General features: G+C 44.2%; 1 long non-coding RNA gene across 1 annotated transcript; it reads right to left on the bottom strand.

Moving 5' to 3' along the window:
• Nucleotides 1-10,053: 10,053 nt before the first annotated feature.
• On the bottom strand, nt 10,054-10,901 carry LOC130212183 (uncharacterized). The gene is made up of 3 exons (XR_008835244.1): nt 10,783-10,901; nt 10,435-10,524; nt 10,054-10,135 (listed from the first exon to the last, which is right to left on the bottom strand). It is a non-coding gene; the product is annotated as an uncharacterized LOC130212183 (long non-coding RNA).
• Between the last annotated feature and the right edge of the window lie 9,796 nt (nt 10,902-20,697).

The following is a 20,697-nucleotide window of genomic DNA, read 5'->3' as shown; positions in this document are numbered from 1 at the left end:
GTGTGTTTGTAGATCTCCATGCAAACAGGTTGCTAACTAACGGCTGCCCTGGAGATGGAGGTACAGAGGTGATTCTCGACAGCTCCTTCTCTGTGTGAATGGCAGCAGATACACAGAGTCCAGTGGGTGGAGTCACGTTGAAGCTCTCTGCTCCACCTCTTAGCTGCTAAGGAGGAAAGATGCTGCAGTAGCATCACTTCTATCAATTTCAATTCATTATATTTTGTATAGCCCCATGTCACAAATCCCAAACTCCCCTCAGAGGGCTTTACAATCTGTACACATACGACATCCCTGACCTCACATCCTCACATCGGATCAGGAACAACTCCCAAAAAATTTAAAAAAACTTTCATGGGAAAAAAGGTAAGAACCCTTCAGGAGAGCAACAGAGGAGGACCCCTCTCCAGGATGGACAGAAGGACAGATGTCATGTGACCAGATGAACAGAGTTACTGACTTACATACGAATATGAGAGAAATTATGAATAATTAGTAGGAGGCATGGAGCACGATCCAGACCTCCACAATCCATGAGACAGAAGGAGGTAGAGGGGGGGGGGGGGGTCAGCAGGGCCACGGAGGCATCGCAAAGGAGGCGGGCCAGTGAGGTCGCCCTTTGAGGCAGGAGGCCCAGAGAAGGAGGCGGGGCCATTGGGAAAGAGGCCAGGTCTAGGCCAGAGGCTGGATGCAGGAAGCAGGGGCAAGGGGTCAGGACCAGCATCAGACAGCCAGGTCCAGTGGACCCTGTGGGGCGAGAAGGCACAAGGACTCCAGGGAGGAAGCAGAGTTACTAATCAGAACTTGAGAATACATATTCATTAAAAGGCGAGCAAAGAACAACAATGAAGGCTTTTCTGGATGGGAAAGATGTTTTTGTTCTTCTCACTAAGGGTTCTGGAAATACTTTGATTGACAGTCGGTTCATCCAACAACCTAAAAGTATGTTGGTGATATATTTCATATGGCATTAGCTAAGTTTAGGATTATTTACTTACCCTCATAAGAGGTGGTTGCAGTTTATAGGAATGTAACCCCCGGGCCATGTAGCTCTGTACAACATACGATGGGCGGGGTCCTGGGTGGTGTGTAACAGAGGGACGGTGCAGCCAACGGTTTCATAATGCACGCCACAGCATAACTGATAGTGAAGCTGGATTGGCGGTTGGTCTCCCACACCAGAAAACAATGACCACCGATCACCAACTGAATTAGAAATTTAAATAAGCAAAACAAATTAGAAAACTCAAATATTATTATATATATACACCTTATTATTATTAGCAGTAGTATTATCGAACTTTATCAAAATATATTATCAGGGCTACAGGAAGATAGAATGCAAGTCAGCACCTGAACATAAAGAAAAGCCATTTAGTGGCAGACATCAAGAGATAATATGAATGATGCTTTTCTTGTGTGTGTCAGGGGAACATGTGACAGCTGCTGACAGGCAGAATGAAATGACGGAATGCAACCGGAGCTCAGCAGACCTTTGGCTGAGCAGCACCACATTGATCACGGTAATCGCTGCACACATATCATCCACAACCAACTGGGCCTTCACTTCTGGAAAGCATATGTTTAGATTTGGCTTCGCGGTTATGGAACCAAAACATGCTGATGACAGCAGAAGTGCCACTGTTGGCGTGTTTGTGGAGGTGCAGAGGCGCAGCTGACAGGGAGACATCTTTGTGTGTGTGTCTGTGCACACGCCATGTGCTCATGCCTCAGTGCGTCCATATGCATGAGTTGTTTGCCTATTAAGAGTCCATTTTCATTACTGATGTCGTAACTCAAGTTTGAGTTGGAGGAGTAGAGCTGTTTTCCCGTGGGTTCTTTCCTTTCTCTTGTGGACCGTCCTCAGAGATCTGATCCCCGCGCAGCGAGACGCCCATCGGGTCTCCCTGGCCGACTCAGCGGCCTGCTGGGAGAGACAGCGTGGCTCTCGGCTTGACGTATATCAATCAGCCATCTATGTGCGTCAGGTATTTCACTCAGATTCAAAGCCCTGAAAGCCTGGGGCGCTGCAGCGGTTCAGCACGCCAACAAGGTCACACTCGGCTGTAGAGTTTAAGGAAATAATCAAAATGTATGTTTTATTCCATGCATTCCTCCCGGCGCACATATTCCACATTCGTGCCACTTCAACCCTGAACGTTGAGTTGGTTCTTACTTGAGGTGGTAATATGGCCCAATAGCTACCCCTGGAGCATCAGTTTAAACATGTCAGGGACACACTGGCAGTCTCCCTTTTCAAAATACACGTCTGTCTTCACAGGAAGTTGCTGCATTCCATACAGTTTGGATGTTGGCATTTTCCGAGTCAAAACTTCCAGTTTCCAACCACCACGTGTCTCAGGTGCTCGATGCCAACCGTAAATCAAAAGAGGACCATGTGTGAAGGTCGTGTGAATGTGGACCCGTCCTCCATGTCTCCCAACAGACCACCATGCACTTCACACTACGTCAGTTGCTCTTCTTGTCTTCAGTGGTGTGGATATGTGTGAGCACTGGGCCTGTGTGGTGGGCGGAGCCATGAAGACAGGTGGCCCTCCTACAATGTACTGGGCGGAAATACACCTGAGTTCAAAACACAACTTCCATTCATTAAAACATGGTGCCAGTTGCCCTTGCTGTGCGAAATAAACATGGACATCATGATCAATAGAAAGTGAAGTGTATTGATATTATTTCAAAACTATTAAAAAACTATTCAATTGCAATAACTATTTGTTTTTTTGGTTGCTGTTATCAAATAACAAGTTTTTCTTGGATCACCCAACAAGATGAAGCTAGTTTAGGCGCAGCATCGGTGAAGCTCGACCTGCTGAGCACAACTCAGGCCTCTCAAAGGTAAAGCCGGTGACCTTCAGGCTCTTCATCAGACCTAACAGAGCTCCGGCTGGAGCCTCATAAGACTCACAGTAATACTCCTCAACACCTGTAAACAGACTTGGATGTGTTACATCTGTGGATATCTCTCCACAACATGAAATATGTATTTTGTGCATGAGAAAATTGAGCGGATGTGAACTATTTAGCACCATGTGGACATGCTGGTGATCCACAATGCATTTCATCTGAGTGGCTTGAGACTGGCTGTGAGTCATTTGAGCCGGGATGAAAGCTGACATTATATTTCCTTTATCAGGTTTTAATATGTAACCATTTACTTTCAGAATATTTGATAATTTAATCCAAGTTACGCCATTTCCAGAGATGAGTTGTGTGACTGGCAGGGTGACTTGAAACCAGCTGAAGTATTCCTTCACTTCAGTGTGTACAGTCTGCTCCTGAGACTACATGTAATCTTCGGAGACTGCGTATAAAATATCCAAAAAGGGAAACAGAAAATCAACCTCCAATGTGATTGGAAAGCCCTCTGGCAGCTCGACTTCTTCACGTTGTGTTACGAGGGCTAATGTCTAGCCGGTGACTCCGTTAGCTCAGAATGCACCTGAAAGCATTCGATTCCTAAACTCTTGCTCGAGCAAAGAGCACACTCTGTAAATGACTCAGAAAAGGTTCTGTTAAAATGGTGACTATTTCTCGTAAGCCTTTATTTTGTAAGTGCCTTAGTATGTTTTATTTTGAAGTTAGGGTTAGGGTTAGATGTAAAACGTGTTCATGAGTATTTTTCTGAAGTACATACTCTATGAACTGCAAAGCACCTAGCTGGAGTGGGAACGAGGTACTTTGTGTTTTAGTTTGGCTTTGTCTCATGTTTAGTGACTTTATTTATCACACTGTGCAGCTTGAGCCAGCCTCACATAGCTGCATGCTAATGCTAATGCTAACCTTTATTGGCTGTTCCCCACTGGCTCGATAAGCCATTTCATCCTCTCAGTATTCCAGTCTTCACCTCCTTCTTATCTCGCTCCACCAGCCTTATAAATACACACTTTGCTGTTGTTGTGGTTTTCACTTTGACAGGTCGAAAGAAAGGCGGAGCGGCAAGTGTTCGTGTCCATTAGGGCTGACTGTGTCCGATCAGCTGCTTCACCAGAACAGATTCATGACACAGCCACGCGGGAGCGCACAGAACAGGAAACACAATGGGAAAGGATGACAGGATGAGTTATTAGCAGAGCCATACTTTGAAGATGTATGAGTTCATCTCTTCTTCAGAAAGAAATGGAGGCAGAAAAGAGAGTTGGGGGTGAATAGAAGAGGAGAGGGAGATAGAGAGGAAGAAAGTGAAGAGGAGAAAGGGAAAGAGCATCAGATAGATTGTATTGTATGTTTTTATCAGTTCTGAATGAATATCTACAGAAACAATGAAGAGTTGTTGAATGAACAAGACAGACATGTGACATCAGTTCCCCACGTTTCTTGTGATTAGTTGAGCAAAGTGAACGTGGATATGAAGCATATGTCCTCACAGTTAGTGAGTCGGTGTTGGATGGAGACCAACAAGGGAAGAAGATCGTGGACCTTCATTCAACAGGTGGACAGACACATGACTCAGAATCAATAATGCCAGTGCTGTGTCACGGCTGGATGTGTAAATAAGCAACTGGTTGCTTCCACGTTCCACATCAACTTCAAACGTCACCACGTGTTGCTGCTGATCCCAGGACAGGAAGGCCATCAGATAAAACAATCCACAAATAATGGATCTATTTAAATGGTGATTTCATTTTTAATGAATGTAAGTATTAGATGTATGGTGGTGTGGTGGCCAGGAGTGTCGGCTCACAGCAAGAGGGCCGGGGTTCGGTTCCCGCACCGGTTCTTCTGTGTGGAGTTTGCATGTTCTCCTTGTGTCAGTGTGGGTTCCCTCCAGGTTCTCCGGTTCCTCTCACAGTCCAAAGACATCTGCTCAGGTTAACTGGAGACTCTAAACTGGCCATAGGCGTGAATGACTGCCTGTCTCTCTGACCTGTCCAGGGGGAACCCAATGCCAACGGTCGGTGAGTGGAGCGTTGCCTTCCCTCTTAGCCAACACGATGTATCAGCGATAAACTCGTTCACTGACTGAAAGGAACGCTGCAGCTAAAGGTCTCAAGGTCTCAGGGTCTCAGGGTCTCAAGGTCTCAAGGTCTCAGCCCCCACCCCACCCCCCCGAGAGACCACATAAGGGGCTCGAACTATGCGTGGGAGATCACCGCGCTCTCATTTACATTCAACAGGGCCAGTTAAGGAGGTTTGGGGCACTGATCAAGAAGCACCCACCCCCCCACCGTTTGCCTCCCAGTAAAGGTATTCCAGGTACGTCCAACTGGGAGGTGACACCGGGCCAGACCCAGAGCACACTGGAGGGACCCGTACCCCATCTGACCCTGGAATAACTCCACATCTCCCTGGAGGAGCTCCTGAGGAAGTCGCTTGGGAGAAAAGTGTCTGGGCTATTTATATTGCGACAGATAGCAGCAGCAGGAGAAAACAGATGGATGTACTATTATTATTTGAGTGAAAAAAACAAGTGTATAAATGGACACATCCATCTTCTTCCTTGAGTGAAAAATCCCTCACTTCTTTTTTTCTATTCACACCCTCGACCTCCGGACTGCACACCCTGAGGTGTAAATAAAATACTTTGCCATCCTCCCCCGGCACAAAAGCCTCCGACTTGATGGATTGGTGGGATTGGGAAAAACCTGATGTGGCACGATACACACACACACACACACTTGGACCCTGGAATTGGTCTGAAAATGGGAGCCCCCTGCTCGTGTTGCCCTGTGCTCTCAAGGTCACATTGTGTTGTATCAGTGACAGAATCCGGAATTCTCAGCCTTTCCTGACTACTCCAGGCCTTGGGGATATTTCTTCCCCCAACAGAGTCGGGGTGTGGGCGTGCATGTGTGTGTGCATGTGTGTGTGTGTGATAATACACTTGAGTTTGTGCTGACATGTGCAAGGTCGTCTTCAAGCGCATGCACTCATGTAGGAATCCATATAGAGATTAGGCGACATTCATTCGCCCACATGGGAACGCCGTTTGAACCTGATGCACATTTGCAGCGCCCCCCCCCCCCCCCCATATGGAGCACTCAGCCTGCACGGCATAGAGTATTCTCCTTGATAACGCCATGAGGCTAATTCAACGGGACACCTCTGGAGAAGCACGGCCTCACGGTGTCAGTGAGGTGAGAATCTCTCTCCAAGTCTTTGCACCTCTTTCTCTCTCGCTCTTCCTCTTTTTGTCTTCGTCTTTCGTCCACTTTTCTCACCCCTTCCTCTCCCTCTCTTTCCATTCTCCTCTAGTGGCGTCAGCTTGGAATAATTCTGCCCGGGACGTCATCGCTGACAGATACGCCTCCGTCCCCAGAGGGCCCCAATCGTCCCATCCTTCTTTCCACAGAGGTGCCCTTCATCTAAGTGAGAGAATTGAGCATATCCCTCTCCCCCCCCCCCCACACACACACACACAAACACGCACAATTCAAAATTCAAGCTGCAGTGACCGATTCACAGTACGAGTTGAGTTATTACATGTTCCAGACCTTTGTCTCCTTGTCAGCTGAAGTGATTTATGCCTCCGGGTGCTGCTGCTGGCTGCAGGGCTCTTCTTTATGTTGTTCCTCCTCCGTTTGTCTCCTTCTTAATGTTAAATGCTTATTCATGGCTGTCTCTGGACAGCCACATCTCCACCGTAGAACATGTGAAAGTGAATCACCGCCTTGAAAGTGGACTCAAAGATTGAGTAGAGTGTGAGTCGGCTCGGTAATGCATTGAACGCTTGGAGTTGAACACGAGGAGCGGGATCATAACTCGTGGTGTTGGCTGGAGGTGGTGCAGTTGGGGGTTTCTGAGCAGCTGCTAGTCTGAATGAGGCGGTGATGCTCCTGGTCAAGGCTGATTATAAGATGGACAGCGTGTCATGGGTGAGCTGACATGCTCTAAAGACGGCAACAAGTTATAACCATATGCAGCCATTTCTAAATGTTTTTCTTTTTCCTAAATGACCACAAACACAACTGTTCCCGACACGACTGGAGAACTGACGACGTTTGACCGCCTGAGATCAGATTCAGTGACCGACTGGTGGAAGACGATGTTGTGGCAGTAACCTGCTGGGGATCCTGAGTAGGGTAGTATCCAGGAGTATCTCTCGTAGTATCCAGGAGTATCTATAGTAGTATCTAGAAGTATCTCTAGTAGTATCTCCATTGGTATCTCCAGTATTATCTCTAGTAGTATCCAGGAGTATCTCTAGTAGTATCCAGGAGTATCTCTAGTAGTATCTCCAGTATTATCTCTAGTAGTATCCAGGAGTATCTCTAGTAGTATCCAAGAGTATCTCTAGTAGTATCTCCAGTATTATCTCTAGTAGTATCCAGTAGTATCTCTCGTAGTATCTCCATTGGTTTCTCCAGAAGTATCTCTAGTAGTATCTCAGTAGTATCTCAGTAGTATCTCAGTAGTATCTAGTAGTATCTCAGTAGTATCTAGTAGTATCTCAGTAGTATCTCAGTAGTATCTAGTAGTATCTCAGTAGTATCTAGTAGTATCTCAGTAGTATCTCAGTAGTATCTCAGTAGTATCTAGTAGTATCTCAGTAGTATCTAGTAGTATCTCAGTAGTATCTCAGTAGTATCTAGTAGTATCTCAGTAGTATCTCAGTAGTATCTCAGTAGTATCTAGTAGTATCTCAGTAGTATCTCAGTAGTATCTCAGTAGTATCTAGTAGTATCTCAGTAGTATCTCAGTAGTATCTAGTAGTATCTCAGTAGTATCTCAGTAGTATCTCAGTAGTATCTAGTAGTATCTCAGTAGTATCTCAGTAGTATCTCAGTAGTATCTAGTAGTATCTCAGTAGTATCTCAGTAGTATCTCAGTAGTATCTCAGTAGTATCTAGTAGTATCTCAGTAGTATCTAGTAGTATCTCAGTAGTATCTAGTAGTATCTCAGTAGTATCTCAGTAGTATCTAGTAGTATCTTATTAGTATCTCAGTAGTATCTCAGTAGTATCTAGTAGTATCTTAGTAGTATCTTAGTGGTATCTCAGTAGTATCTAGTAGTATCTTATTAGTATCTCAGTAGTATCTAGTAGCATCTCAGTAGTATCTCAGTAGTATCTAGTAGTATCTTAGTAGTATCTCAGTAGTATCTAGTAGTAGCTTAGTAGTATCTAGTAGTATCTCAGTAGTATCTCAGTAGTATCTAGTAGTATCTCAGTAGTATCTAGTAGTATCTTATTAGTATCTCAGTAGTATCTAGTAGTATCTCAGTAGTATCTCAGTAGTATCTAGTAGTATCTTATTAGTATCTCAGTAGTATCTAGTAGCATCTCAGTAGTATCTCAGTAGTATCTAGTAGTATCTTAGTAGTATATCAGTAGTATCTAGTAGTATCTCAGTAGTATCTCAGTAGTATCTAGTAGTATCTTATTAGTATCTCAGTAGTATCTAGTAGCATCTCAGTAGTATCTCAGTAGTATCTAGTAGTATCTTAGTAGTATATCAGTAGTATCTAGTAGTATCTTAGTAGTATATCAGTAGTATCTAGTAGTAGCTTAGTAGTATCTAGTAGTATCTCAGTAGTATCTCAGTAGTATCTAGTAGTATCTAGTAGTATCTCAGTAGTATCTAGTAGTATCTTAGTAGTATCTCAGTAGTATCTCAGTAGTATCTCAGTAGTATCTAGTAGTATCTCAGTAGTATCTCAGTAGTATCTCAGTAGTATCTCAGTAGTATCTAGTAGTATCTTAGTAGTATCTTAGTGGTATCTAGTAGTATCTTAGTAGTATCTCAGTAGTATCTAATAGTATCTTAGTAGTATCTTAGTGGTATCTAGTAGTATCTTAGTAGTATCTCAGTAGTATCTAGTAGTATCTCAGTCGTATCTAGTAGTATCTCAGTCGTATCTAGTAGTATCTAGTAGTAGCTTAGTAGTATCTTAGTAGTATCTCAGTAGTATCTCAGTAGTATCTTAGTAGTATCTCAGTAGTATCTAGTAGTATCTCAGTCGTATCTAGTAGTATCTAGTACAGGGGTTCCCAAACTTTTTAGACCACGCACCCCCTTCTACATCCCGACCGGGTTCACGCATCCCCAATCCCCCACACCATAAAAAAAAACCGCAACAGAATGCAAGAGTTGTTGACGGGGGGGGGGGGCGAGTGACTTTTTCTTTGCTCCGTCCCGATGCGCGCAGACCGGCGTCGGAGCTTTGCGGCGACCACGATCGACGTATTGAGCACCCCTGCATTCAAACATTAAATAGCCGAGAGTTTTTTTCAGCGTAAGAAATACGATGTGTGGCGGGAGTGCGTGAGCCGAAATGACACTTGAGAGCCCTGAGAATGTTTAATATTAATTATTACACCATTAGACCACCATTACATTTTTCCTCTCGCGCACCCCCCTGGGGGTGCGCGCACCACACTTTGGGAATCCCTGATCTAGTAGTATCTCAGTAGTATCTTAGTAGTATCTCAGTAGTATCTCAGTGGTATCTTAGTAGTATCTAGTAGTATCTCAGTAGTATCTCCACTGTAAAAAAAAAAAATGCTAATTCAACTTAAAATAATGAGTAGCTGCTAATAATGGCTGCCTTAAAATGTTGAGTTTGACAAGCTAAGAAACTTAAGTTGCCTGAACTTCAATTAGAGTTAATTCAACTAAGCAAACATAGTTGGGCTGACAACGGGAAAGCTTAAAATGTAATGAGCAAATTAAATCCTGCTACATCAACATTCATAACTTTTGATGGTGGTGTTTAGGATACATTTGTTTATCTTGTGTTTGTGTTTATGATGTGTTTTTATTTAATAGTGGTGTTTATGATGTTTGAGAGTGTGTTATGTAATTGTAATGTATATGAATAAGTATTCAGATCAAGTGATAGCCATCAACTTGCCTATGCTTGAAGCATCTTGTTCCGGAGTCCATTGACTTTGGCTGAACAAGTCGCACTGCCGATGCCCATGAACACTTTTTGGATGACTTCAAAGGTATATTTTAGTCCTTTAGGGTACACAAAGTTGAGGCTGTAGAGGAGTCCCATCAGCGTTGCAAAGGCTTTGGGAACATCCTTTAGCTCTTGCACAATGACTCTTTCCTCCAGCACCACGGCGACATCAACAATGTTCAAAGCCAGTAATTGTTTTCCACTTCCACCATCCTCTGCAACAATGAGCAGGCCAATGTCCACTTGTCTTGCTTCTCCTTCTGAGCTGGTAGTCTGAAATTAAAATTAAATATTTAGTAACTAACCATGCCATTAACCAAACCTCATTTACTACTCTTGTTTGGGAGGACATAGGGTTACGCCTATGGAAATATACTCCCTTTAAAGTGATCACAATTGCCACCTTTAATGTTGGCAGCACACAGGTGTTTACTGCAGTTTCACACACACACACAGGCATATGACTTTCGTCTCTCACTCCCCATCTCTCTCGTTTATCATGCCATAGTTTGATAGACAAAATGTTAGTTTTTTAAACTTTCTGTATTTTTAGTGCATTGATTTATACACACCTCACAGACAGAGATGAAACTGCTGGAGTCCTCCCTCAGGTAATGCGGAAGTCCAAGCAAAACAGCTGCTCTTCTCTTCTGGTTTGAAGTCTCAACAGAAGAACAGAAGATAAACTGTCAGCAATGAAGTACAACCATGTTACTTATTTCTGACAACACTTGGGGCTGCTCCTATATCACTTTGCATCTGACAAGCTAACTGTGGTTTGGAATATTACTCCATAAGATACACGCATAGACTCCTGATAGGCATTAAAACATATATACACTTAGACACTTTATATACTATGTTACGTTTTACTAATGGTTTAGGGATCAAAAGATTGGGTAAAATCAGGCTATCCTTACTTGTTCATCGAGGGAATGAAGCAGACGGCGCAGGTTAGGACAGCTTGGACTTCGTATGCTGTACATCTCCAGCAGTTTTGGAACATATTTGTCCAGTCCATCAAAAAAACACTGGTGGAGATCAGAGCCAAACCAAGCGCATGAACTCTGCACTTATCTGAGAAGTAAAACAAATGATTTGTCAGTGGTTTCCAAATTTTAAAAACATACATGGATAAAATACATACATGCAAAAAAAGAAAGAAAAGTGTAAGAGTGCAGGTAGGTAACTTAAATTAGGTTAGGGAAAGAGGTACATACTTGCTCTTACAAGCAATTTAAATGTAAAGTTCTGCATTTGTGAATATTAACTAAAAGTACGAATTCGAGAAGAAAAAAAATCTTGCGCACATCGGGGCGGAGGGAAACAAAAAGTGACTTGCAACCCCCCAGAAGGTATATCATTTTAACTTGGTCATTATTTAAATAGCTTACATGCTGAAAAAGTGTGAGCACCCCTCATTTAGATGTTCCGCTCTCGTAGCGCTGGAAGCAGAAGTCTTTCAGACGTAACGTTACTGTTACGTCTGAAAGACTTCCGGTGTACTGAAAGTACTTCATCGGTGAAAGTGACCGAGCTGAGTGAGTCTACGGGTGATGTCATGAACCCAAACACGAGGGCGTTAGTGTGTGAGATCTACACAACAAGTATAAAGCAGAACTAGTGGTTAGTTATTCTGGTGGATGAAGGAGATGATAACGGTCTTCACGGAGACGAGACACGGACATAAGCCCCGCCCCTCGCGGAGCCGCACCAAAAACGCCTTGTCAAAAACCTGCCGGGCAAAACAGCGCGGTGTACCTGTGGAGCGGACCTGCGTCTGCAACCAACGGTTGATTTTGGTTTCAAGATATTTAAAAAGAGAAAGGAAAGAGTACGGCGAAGTCAGAATAGTTGTAAACCACAGGAGTGTGATACCATCTCTCAGCGCTTTAGGGAGAGAGGGATTAATGAACAAGGGGATTTGACAGAAGTATACAACCTGATTTCTTCCCAACTTGTTTTTCCAGAGTGTATGGTGTGAACAGTGACTGGGTGTGTTGTTCTTGCCAGGAGAGGCCTTCAGGAGCTGCCCTTATTCATGTTCTATGAGACGGGAGGGGAAGCATTGTGTGCAACATCTGACTGACTGGTGGCATCTTGGCGAATGTCAACCGATTTGATGTCAGTCCGAAGAGAGAGAGATGTGGTCCAGGAAGAGACCGTGAGAACAAACCAAACACAGAAAATAAATGTGGCTGCAGTCGTCTCATTTTTATTGTTAACCTGTCCCTAACCCAATAAAGTGAAGAACAATTCTTCATCCCGCTAAAAACAAACAAAAGCAATATTTGATTTTTCTCTGAGGCGCACTGTAAATATCCTCCTTTAATGTACTTCACGAATAACTCGTGGTCTGCGAGGTGAACATGTCCAATGTGTCTTTACACACGGGAGAAGAACCAATAAGAACACATGACAGAATAACACATGTGGGCCTCTCTCTCTCCCTCTCTCTCTCCTCTCCAGCGAGCCTCTTCCCACCGCGGTGCATCACAGCCACGCTTCATCTCTTCGGCGCACTGCTTCGGCACGTCGCCAACATTTCCATATCTGATCGGCTCAGTGCGCCTCCCCCTCCCCCACCCTCATTTTATCTCGGTCCATTCTGCTGCGTCCAGATGTGTCAAACCTGTGTTAATAAGCCCCTCTGGCTCTGGAAGAATAGATGTAATCCCTCTGTGTTTGACTACGGCTTACAAAGTCAAAGCCTCCCTGCACACCGGCCTCCCAGACAGCCGCGTGCAAACAGCCCGCTGTGTTTGTGAAGCGCCGCCGCGCTTATCTCCTCGCACACAAAGTGGACATGGGCCGACCCAACGCGGCGGCCACGGGGGAAGCCATCAAGGATGGTTGTAATGTGAGTAAAAAACAGCTTCCACAAAGGTAAAGAGCCAATCGGATCCAATGACCATATTCATACTCTGATACGCTTCTGAGGCGAAACTGATTTCCTTCCTGGACTTTATTATTATAGACTGTAAACACTAAAGACGACACCACTGAGAGAACAGAGGCCCATCCAGCTGCTGTCATCCGCACGGTGTGTCTGACTCTCTGCCTGTCTGTCTGTCTGTCTGTCTGTGTGTCTGTCTGTCTGTCTGTGTATCTGTCTGTCTGTCTGTCTGTGTATCTGTCTGTGTATCTGTCTGTCTGTCTGTCTGTCTGTCTGTGTATCTGTCTGTCTGTCTGTCTGTCTGTCTGTCTGTCTGTCTGTCTGTCTGTCTGTCTGTGTATCTGTCTGTCTGTCTGTCTGTCTGTCTGTGTATCTGTCTGTGTATCTGTCTGTCTCTCTGTCTGGAGTGTTTTTGTTTTCCTCATTTCAAATGCAAAAAGTATTTTTTAAGAAACTGATGGATCTTCAATTAGCTCATTTTTTTCCATCGCAAACCCAAAATGGGAGACATAAAGTTTCATGAATGTGAACTTTTAACTTTCTATCCCGATGTTTAGTTGACGGCTGCGTTTGGAAAAACAAGATGAAATAGTAATGACAACCAGAAACCAATAAAGACGAAGAGGAGGAGAAGTTCATTTTGAGTGCTGGTCTCTGACTCTCAGACGGGAGCTTCGTTTGCTGCCGTACGTTTCCCATGATACTTTGAGGGAGATGCTTTTATATAGTTTGGGCGAGTAGGGCATCATAGAAATGCCCCGAATGAAATTCTCATCTTCTCCAAGATATTTGTGCTGACCTGGAGGTCTTTCGATTAGTGTGTGCATTCCTCTCAGCGCTCCTCTCCAGCACATTTCCTAAGTCCCGCTGCCCTTTTCTTTTTATAATCCACATTTACTCTGCACTCACAGACATATTAATATTTGATAAAGACCAGTTGGAGAAATACAAGGATGGACTCCACACGTGCCAGAGTGGGAAAGCTTTCCTCTGGATCTCACTGAAATTGGACTTAGTGATGTTCACGGAATCCTCCTTGAGTGCTGAGCCACACAAGAGGACAGGCCCATGAGAACACTTCCTCTAGCTGAGGAAATGGACAGCTACAGAGGACAGGACATGTAGAACACTTCCTCTAGCTGAGGAAATGGACAGCTACAGAGGACAGGCCCATGAGAACACTTCCTCTAGCTGAGGAAATGGACAGCTACAGAGGACAGGCCCATGAGAACACTTCCTCTAGCTGAGGAAATGGACAGCTACAGAGGACAGGCCCATGAGAACACTTCCTCTAGCTGAGGAAATGGACAGCTACAGAGGACAGGACATGTAGAACACTTCCTCTAGCTGAGGAAATGGACAGCTACAGAGGACAGGCCCATGAGAACACTTCCTCTAGCTGAGGAAATGGACAGCTACAGAGGACAGGCCCATGAGAACACTTCCTCTAGCTGAGGAAATGGACAGCTACAGAGGACAGAACATGTAGAACACTTCCTCTAGCTGAGGAAATGGACAGCTACAGAGGACAGGACATGTAGAACACTTCCTCTAGCTGAGGAAATGGACAGCTACAGAGGACAGGACATGTAGAACACTTCCTCTAGCTGAGGAAATGGACAGCTACAGAGGACAGGACATGTAGAACACTTCCTCTAGCTGAGGAAATGGACAGCTAAAGAGGACAGGCCCATGAGAACACTTCCTCTAGCTGAGGAAATGGACAGCTACAGAGGACAGGCCCATGAGAACACTTCCTCTAGCTGAGGAAATGGACAGCTACAGAGGACAGGACATGTAGAACACTTCCTCTAGCTGAGGAAATGGACAGCTACAGAGGACAGGACATGTAGAACACTTCCTCTAGCTGAGGAAATGGACAGCTACAGAGGACAGGACATGTAGAACACTTCCTCTAGCTGAGGAAATGGACAGCTACAGAGGACAGGACATGTAGAACACTTCCTCTAGCTGAGGAAATGCTGCAGAGAACAGAACATGGTTGTGTTCCTCACATCAATCATCCAGTCACATGACCTCTGTCTTTTAGTCACTCTGTTGAATCGAAGGAAAGTTCCAGATAGAAGACGTGTATCGCTCCCCTCCTTCAAGCTGTGCATCTTTAATTGCAACATCTCTGTAAGTGGAGGCTGCAATCAAGAGGCAGCCAGCCGTCAGTGAGGAGTGTCATCTGAATGTTGAGTAGAGCCTATTCAATGCTTCAATGTGCTCAACGTTTCCTCAACGTTCGTATATATGATGCAACGTTGTGTGTGATTTTAATTTTTACTGCTTCTTTCTACAAATGTCCTCAACAAGTATGAAGCAGGACTAGTGGTGAGTTCTTCATGGTGGATGAAGGACATGAGAACTGTTTCCATGGAGATAAGACATGGAGATAAGCCCCGCCCCCTCCAAGGAGCGAATGAAGCGAATGGAACTCACGCGAGTAAAGTTTTGCAAATATTTGCAACACTTTTTGTGTGAACGCAGCTTTAGGATTACATTATATATGAATTCTAGTGCATCATTTTCAAGCGTGAATCGGAACAGTGAATGAGAACAACCTGATGGGTTTCACATGATGACACACCTAGTGGAGGAGGGAGGAACAACATGTAAAGCCACATTGGTTTAAAGAAATGTATTCTGTGTCCTTAGATGGACTCTGGAGTCCAAAAGCCTAATTAAGGCCCACTTCAAGGTGTCTGTTTCCTGCAGATAATAACGAATGTAGGGAGCAACGCAGGTGGAACATTTGGTGGATGTAAGAGTGACTGGATCGTGGAATATGTCTACTACCAACTACGCCATGGCCTGCTGAGACTCCGCCCACTCCTCCTCTCTACCTCCACCTGCCTGATGGATCCTGGAGGTCTGGATGGTGGAACATGCCGACTACCAACTCTTCATCCACTCTGTCATATTCATTGTGTTGTTCCTGTGTTTTAATTAGTGTGTAATGATTCCTTCTGGTCACATGACATCTATGACACCTGTCCATCCTGGAGAGGGATCCTCCTCTGTTCTCTCCTCAAGGGTTCTGACCTTTTACCCTGAAGGGTTGTTTGGGAGTTGTTCCTGATCCCATGTGAGGTCAAAGGTCAGGGATGTCTATGTGTACAGATTTGTGAAAATGGGCTCTACAAATAAAGTGAATTGAATTGAATACTGAAGTGGAGATTCATGAGGAAAGACGTCATGTAAAGAGATGTTTTGTAAGATTCACTCCAGACTATAGACACCCAAAAATGAATAGGGTAAACTATTGAACTAATAGATATCAATACGACAATTCCCTTAGTGATTACTGACAGACAAATCATTTATCTGTATCACAAAGTTCATGAAATGTTTAAATATGCAAAAGAAGCATTACCAAATTGTAACGTTTTGTGAATTCAAAATATATCTACCAACGCAAATAGACAAAGTAGTGTTTAACGGCTGAAGAAAATCCCTTCAAAGTTCTATTTTGACTTGTGTCTGCCTTTGTCTTCACACACACTCAGTGAGTTTGTTTGGACCCGAGGCAGCGTCTCTGGAGTTAGAGGACGACCAGAAGGCTTCTGTTGCCACATGTCAGACACAGATCACGGGCGAGTGGCCCTCAGCGCCTGACGCCGACACGCTGTGGCCCTTCACACGCCTGCTGATGACAGGATGAAGAGGGGTCCGGTCCAGGGAGGAGGGGCAGAAAAGTGCATGCAACGCTTTTCCCGTTGTTCCCATCAATGAATGATGATTACAATAGACCTACTTGTTGTGTATTTATTGTCAACGCTGAGGATATCAGGGCAAATGGGATCGGCTATGACTAGATTTTATCATCAGTAAGAAAAAAAATATATATAAAATTCAGTCTTCAATTCAATTCAATTCAATTCAGTTTATTTGTATCGCCCATTTTCACAAATTAGAAATTCCCCTCAGCGTGCTTTACAATCTGTACACATAGACATCCCTGACCTTTGACCTTTGACCTCACATCGGATCAGGAACAACTCCCAAACAACCCTTCAGGGGAAAAAAAGTAAGAACCCTTCAGGACCTTCAATTCAAGTTATAAGATGCTGAGAAAAAAGAACAGTATTAAAACAAAAGCCCGGTGGTTGCTGCTGCTCTTTCATCTTGTGTTGGCCTTCATGGGTGAGTGGGTAGCAGGTCCGTCTTTCCATCAGGGGGTTGGAGGTTCAATCCCCGCCCTAGTCGATGTGTCCTTGAGCAAGGCACTTAACCCTGAGTTGCTCCCTGTAGCTGCGTCTACAGTGAATGAATGTAATTACTGTAAGTCGCTTTGGATAAAAGCGTCAGCCAAATGACATGTAATGTAATGCAGAGCTCCTGTGAAGTGGCCGTATGTACTTATTGAAAGGCTCCTACGAGGAACTTCCATTTGGTGTCGATGTGGCTCCCCCTGTGGAGACGGGCACCAGAGTGAGAAAAGCTCTCCTTTTACTGCCGCGCTACGACTCCTGAGACACCAAGTCCTGAGGGGGCGCCAACAAATAAGTATAATGCCGATATTATTTCAGTCTAGGCAGCGTTTAGATGTTCCGCTCTGAAGCGCTGGAAGTCTTTCAGACGTAACTTCACCGGTGGAAATGACCGAGCTGAGTGAGCCTGAAGGAGTTACGCTTAGGGCACCAAAATGGCTCGTACAATCATCATCATAATCATCGTCATCATCATAGCCACTGCTGCTGTTATTGTTCGTTGTCATAATCTTTCCATCATTATACTGCCTCCTCTCTCGATATGTTAGCCATGGATATGTATTGTTCATCTGTTACTCTTCTATCCGCCCTGATGGAGGGATCCTCCTATCAACCGTGACCAATTATTTTCAACGGTTTCTACTTCGAACACGTCTACCTGTCTCTTGGACCCCATCCCGACGAGGCTGCTTAAAGACGTTTTGCCTTTAATTGGCGGCTCTCTATTAGATATTATCAATGTGTCTCTGCTAACAGGCCACGTACCACACTCCTTCAGAGTGGCTGTTATTAAACCTCTCCTGAAGAAGCCCACTCTGGATCCAGAGGTGTTGGCTAACTACAGACCGATCTCTAACCTCCCTTCCTCTCCAAGATCCTTGAGAAAGTGGTCGCAAATCAGTTGTGCGACTTTCTACATCATAATAGTTTATTTGAGAAATTTCAATCAGGATTTAGAAAACACCACAGCACCGAGACGGCACTGGTGAAAATTACAAATGACCTCTTAATGGCAGCAGATAAAGGACTCCTCTCTGTCCTGGTCTTGTTAGACCTTAGTGCTGCATTCGACACCATTGACCATGACATCCTGTTACAGAGACTGGAGCAGTCGATTGGCATTTCAGGCACGGCACTAATTTGGTTTAAATCCTATTTATCAGATGGATCTCAGTTTGTATTTGTAAACGATGACGCCGATAACCACCAACGTTAATCACGGAGTTCCACAAGGTTCTGTGCTTGGACCAATTTTATTTACCTTATACATGCTTCCTTTGGGCAATATTATCAGGAAACACTCCATAAACTTTCATTGTTATGCAGATGACACTCAACTATATTTATCGATAAAACCAGAGGAGAGCAACCAACTCTGTAAAATTCAAGCATGTCTTAAAGACATAAAACCATGGATGACCTGCAACTTCTTGATGTTAAACTCAGACAAAACCAAGTAATTTTAATCGGCCCTGAGCACCTCAGAGATCAATTATCTGGTGATGTGGTTTCTGTAGACGGCATTGCCCTGGCATCCAACACCACTGTAAAGAATCTTGGCGTTATCTTTGATCGGGACTTGTCCTTTAACTCCCACGTAAAGCAAATCTCAAGGACTGCATTCTTTCATCTACGTAATATTTCAAAAATCAGGCACATCTTGTCTCAAAAAGATGCAGAAAAATTGGTTCACGCGTTCGTTACTTCGAGACTGGATTACTGCAACTCCTTATTAGCAGGCTGCTCTAATAAATCTCTTAGGTCCCTCCAGTTGATCCAGAATGCTGCAGCTCGTATTCTCACTAAAACTAAGAAAAGAGATCACATCACTCCTGCACTAGCTGCTCTGCACTGGCTCCCAGTAAAATCAAGAATCACTTTTAAAATTCTTCTTAACCTACAAAGCCTTGATTGGTGATGCTCCATCATATCTTAAGGAGCTTGTCGTACCATATTGCCCCACTAGAGAGCTACGCTCACTAAATGCGGGACTACTTGTAGTTCCTAGAGTCTTAAAAAGTAGAATGGGAGCCAGAGCCTTTAGTTATCAAGCTCCTCTTTTATGGAACCAGCTTCCAATTTCAGTCCGGGAGGCAGACACAGTCACCTCATTTAAGAGTAGACTGAAGACCTTCCTCTTTGACAGAGCTTATAGTTAGGGCTGAATCAGGTTTGCCCTGGTCCAGCCCCTTGATATGCTGCTATAGGCTTATAGCTGCCGGGGGACGTTTTAGGATGCACTGAGTACCTATCTCCTCTTTTCTCTCTCCTTAAGGATGAATTTTCATCTCTCAATCACACGTTACTAACTCTGCTTTCTCCCCGGAAGTCCTTTTGACTTTACGTCTCATGGGGTCATCGGACCCTATGAGACGGCATAGATCCTATCTGCCTGATGGATCGTCTGGGTCGTGGAATTCCTGCTCATGACTACGCCACTGTCCTGTTGAGACTCCGCCCTCCTCCTCCCCACCGCCATCTGCCTGATGGATCGTGGAGGTCTCCATCGTGGAATATGCCTACTATGAACTATTCATACACTCTGTCATATTCATTGAATGTATTTTAACTCTAAATCTGTCCTTCTGTACACATTACATCTATTGCATCTGTCCATCCTAGGAGAGGGATCCTCCTCTGTTGCTCTCCTGCAGGTTTCTTCCCTTTTTTCCCCCTGAAGGGTTATTTGGGAGTTTTTCCTGGTCCGATGTGAGGTTTTGGGGCAGGGATGTCTATGTGTACAGATTGTAAAGCACTCCGAGACAAATTTGTAATTTGTGAAATTGGGCTATACAAATAAACTGAATTGAATTGAATTGAATTGAATCCTCCTCCTTTGCTCTTCCCTTCTTCCGCCCTCATGTGATGTCCCGCGACAGATTGTAACGACCTCTGTGAACGATTTGTGACTTTGCGCTAAACAGATGAATTGTTTTGATGCCACCCCTTGATGACTCCCCGCTGTGATCTCTGGGATGTGCCCATGTTAGTGGGCAGAATGCTAAAGAATTAAAGTCACGTTGAAACGGATCCCCGGATATGATTTGGCGTGAGACTTTACTGCTGGTGAAACTTCATTATTTTCTTTCTTTCGGTGAATAAACATGAACCAAAATCTTGAATAATCACCACCTTGTCCCGTCAGAGCGTCAGCCTCACACGGGACCATTAAAACCATGACACTTTCAATAAAATGCGCATCCGTCCGTAACATCTGTAGCCGTACCGTCAAGTTTGTATTTTACAATAAAAATAAAGGTGCGCTTCCTTTTAACATTTCAAAATAAAAGTCTGATTTAACTCTTAGAGAAGGTCAATTAAAACGTCTATAAAATTATTAAAACAATACAATATAAAAAGGCATACATCAAACCCAACAAAGCAGATACAACAGCAGGCAATCAACACAAACAATAAACCTCTCACGTGCTTATTTACACACATTATGTTGACTGTGCAGATATTGCTTGTCTATTTCATATCTGTTTCCAGGGTGATCTTGGGGGAAATGCAGTGAATTCTTCCACAAAAGAAGTTGATATTTACTACATCTGATGATGTGTTATAACGGATGATCCTAAACTTATCCCAGAGTCATGCTGCTGATGTCATGTTGAGGAGGGACAACCTGCCAAGTCATCTGAGGAAGCCACAGCTTTGAAAAGATGAAGAGGATTCAAAGCGGACCGGCAGCGCTCCAAATGGAGGGCAGTGATTGGACG

This window comes from Pseudoliparis swirei, chromosome 21 (genome assembly GCF_029220125.1).
Source record: "Pseudoliparis swirei isolate HS2019 ecotype Mariana Trench chromosome 21, NWPU_hadal_v1, whole genome shotgun sequence".
NCBI lineage: Eukaryota > Metazoa > Chordata > Actinopteri > Perciformes > Liparidae > Pseudoliparis > Pseudoliparis swirei.
This window is presented reverse-complemented; position numbering and strand designations above follow the sequence as displayed.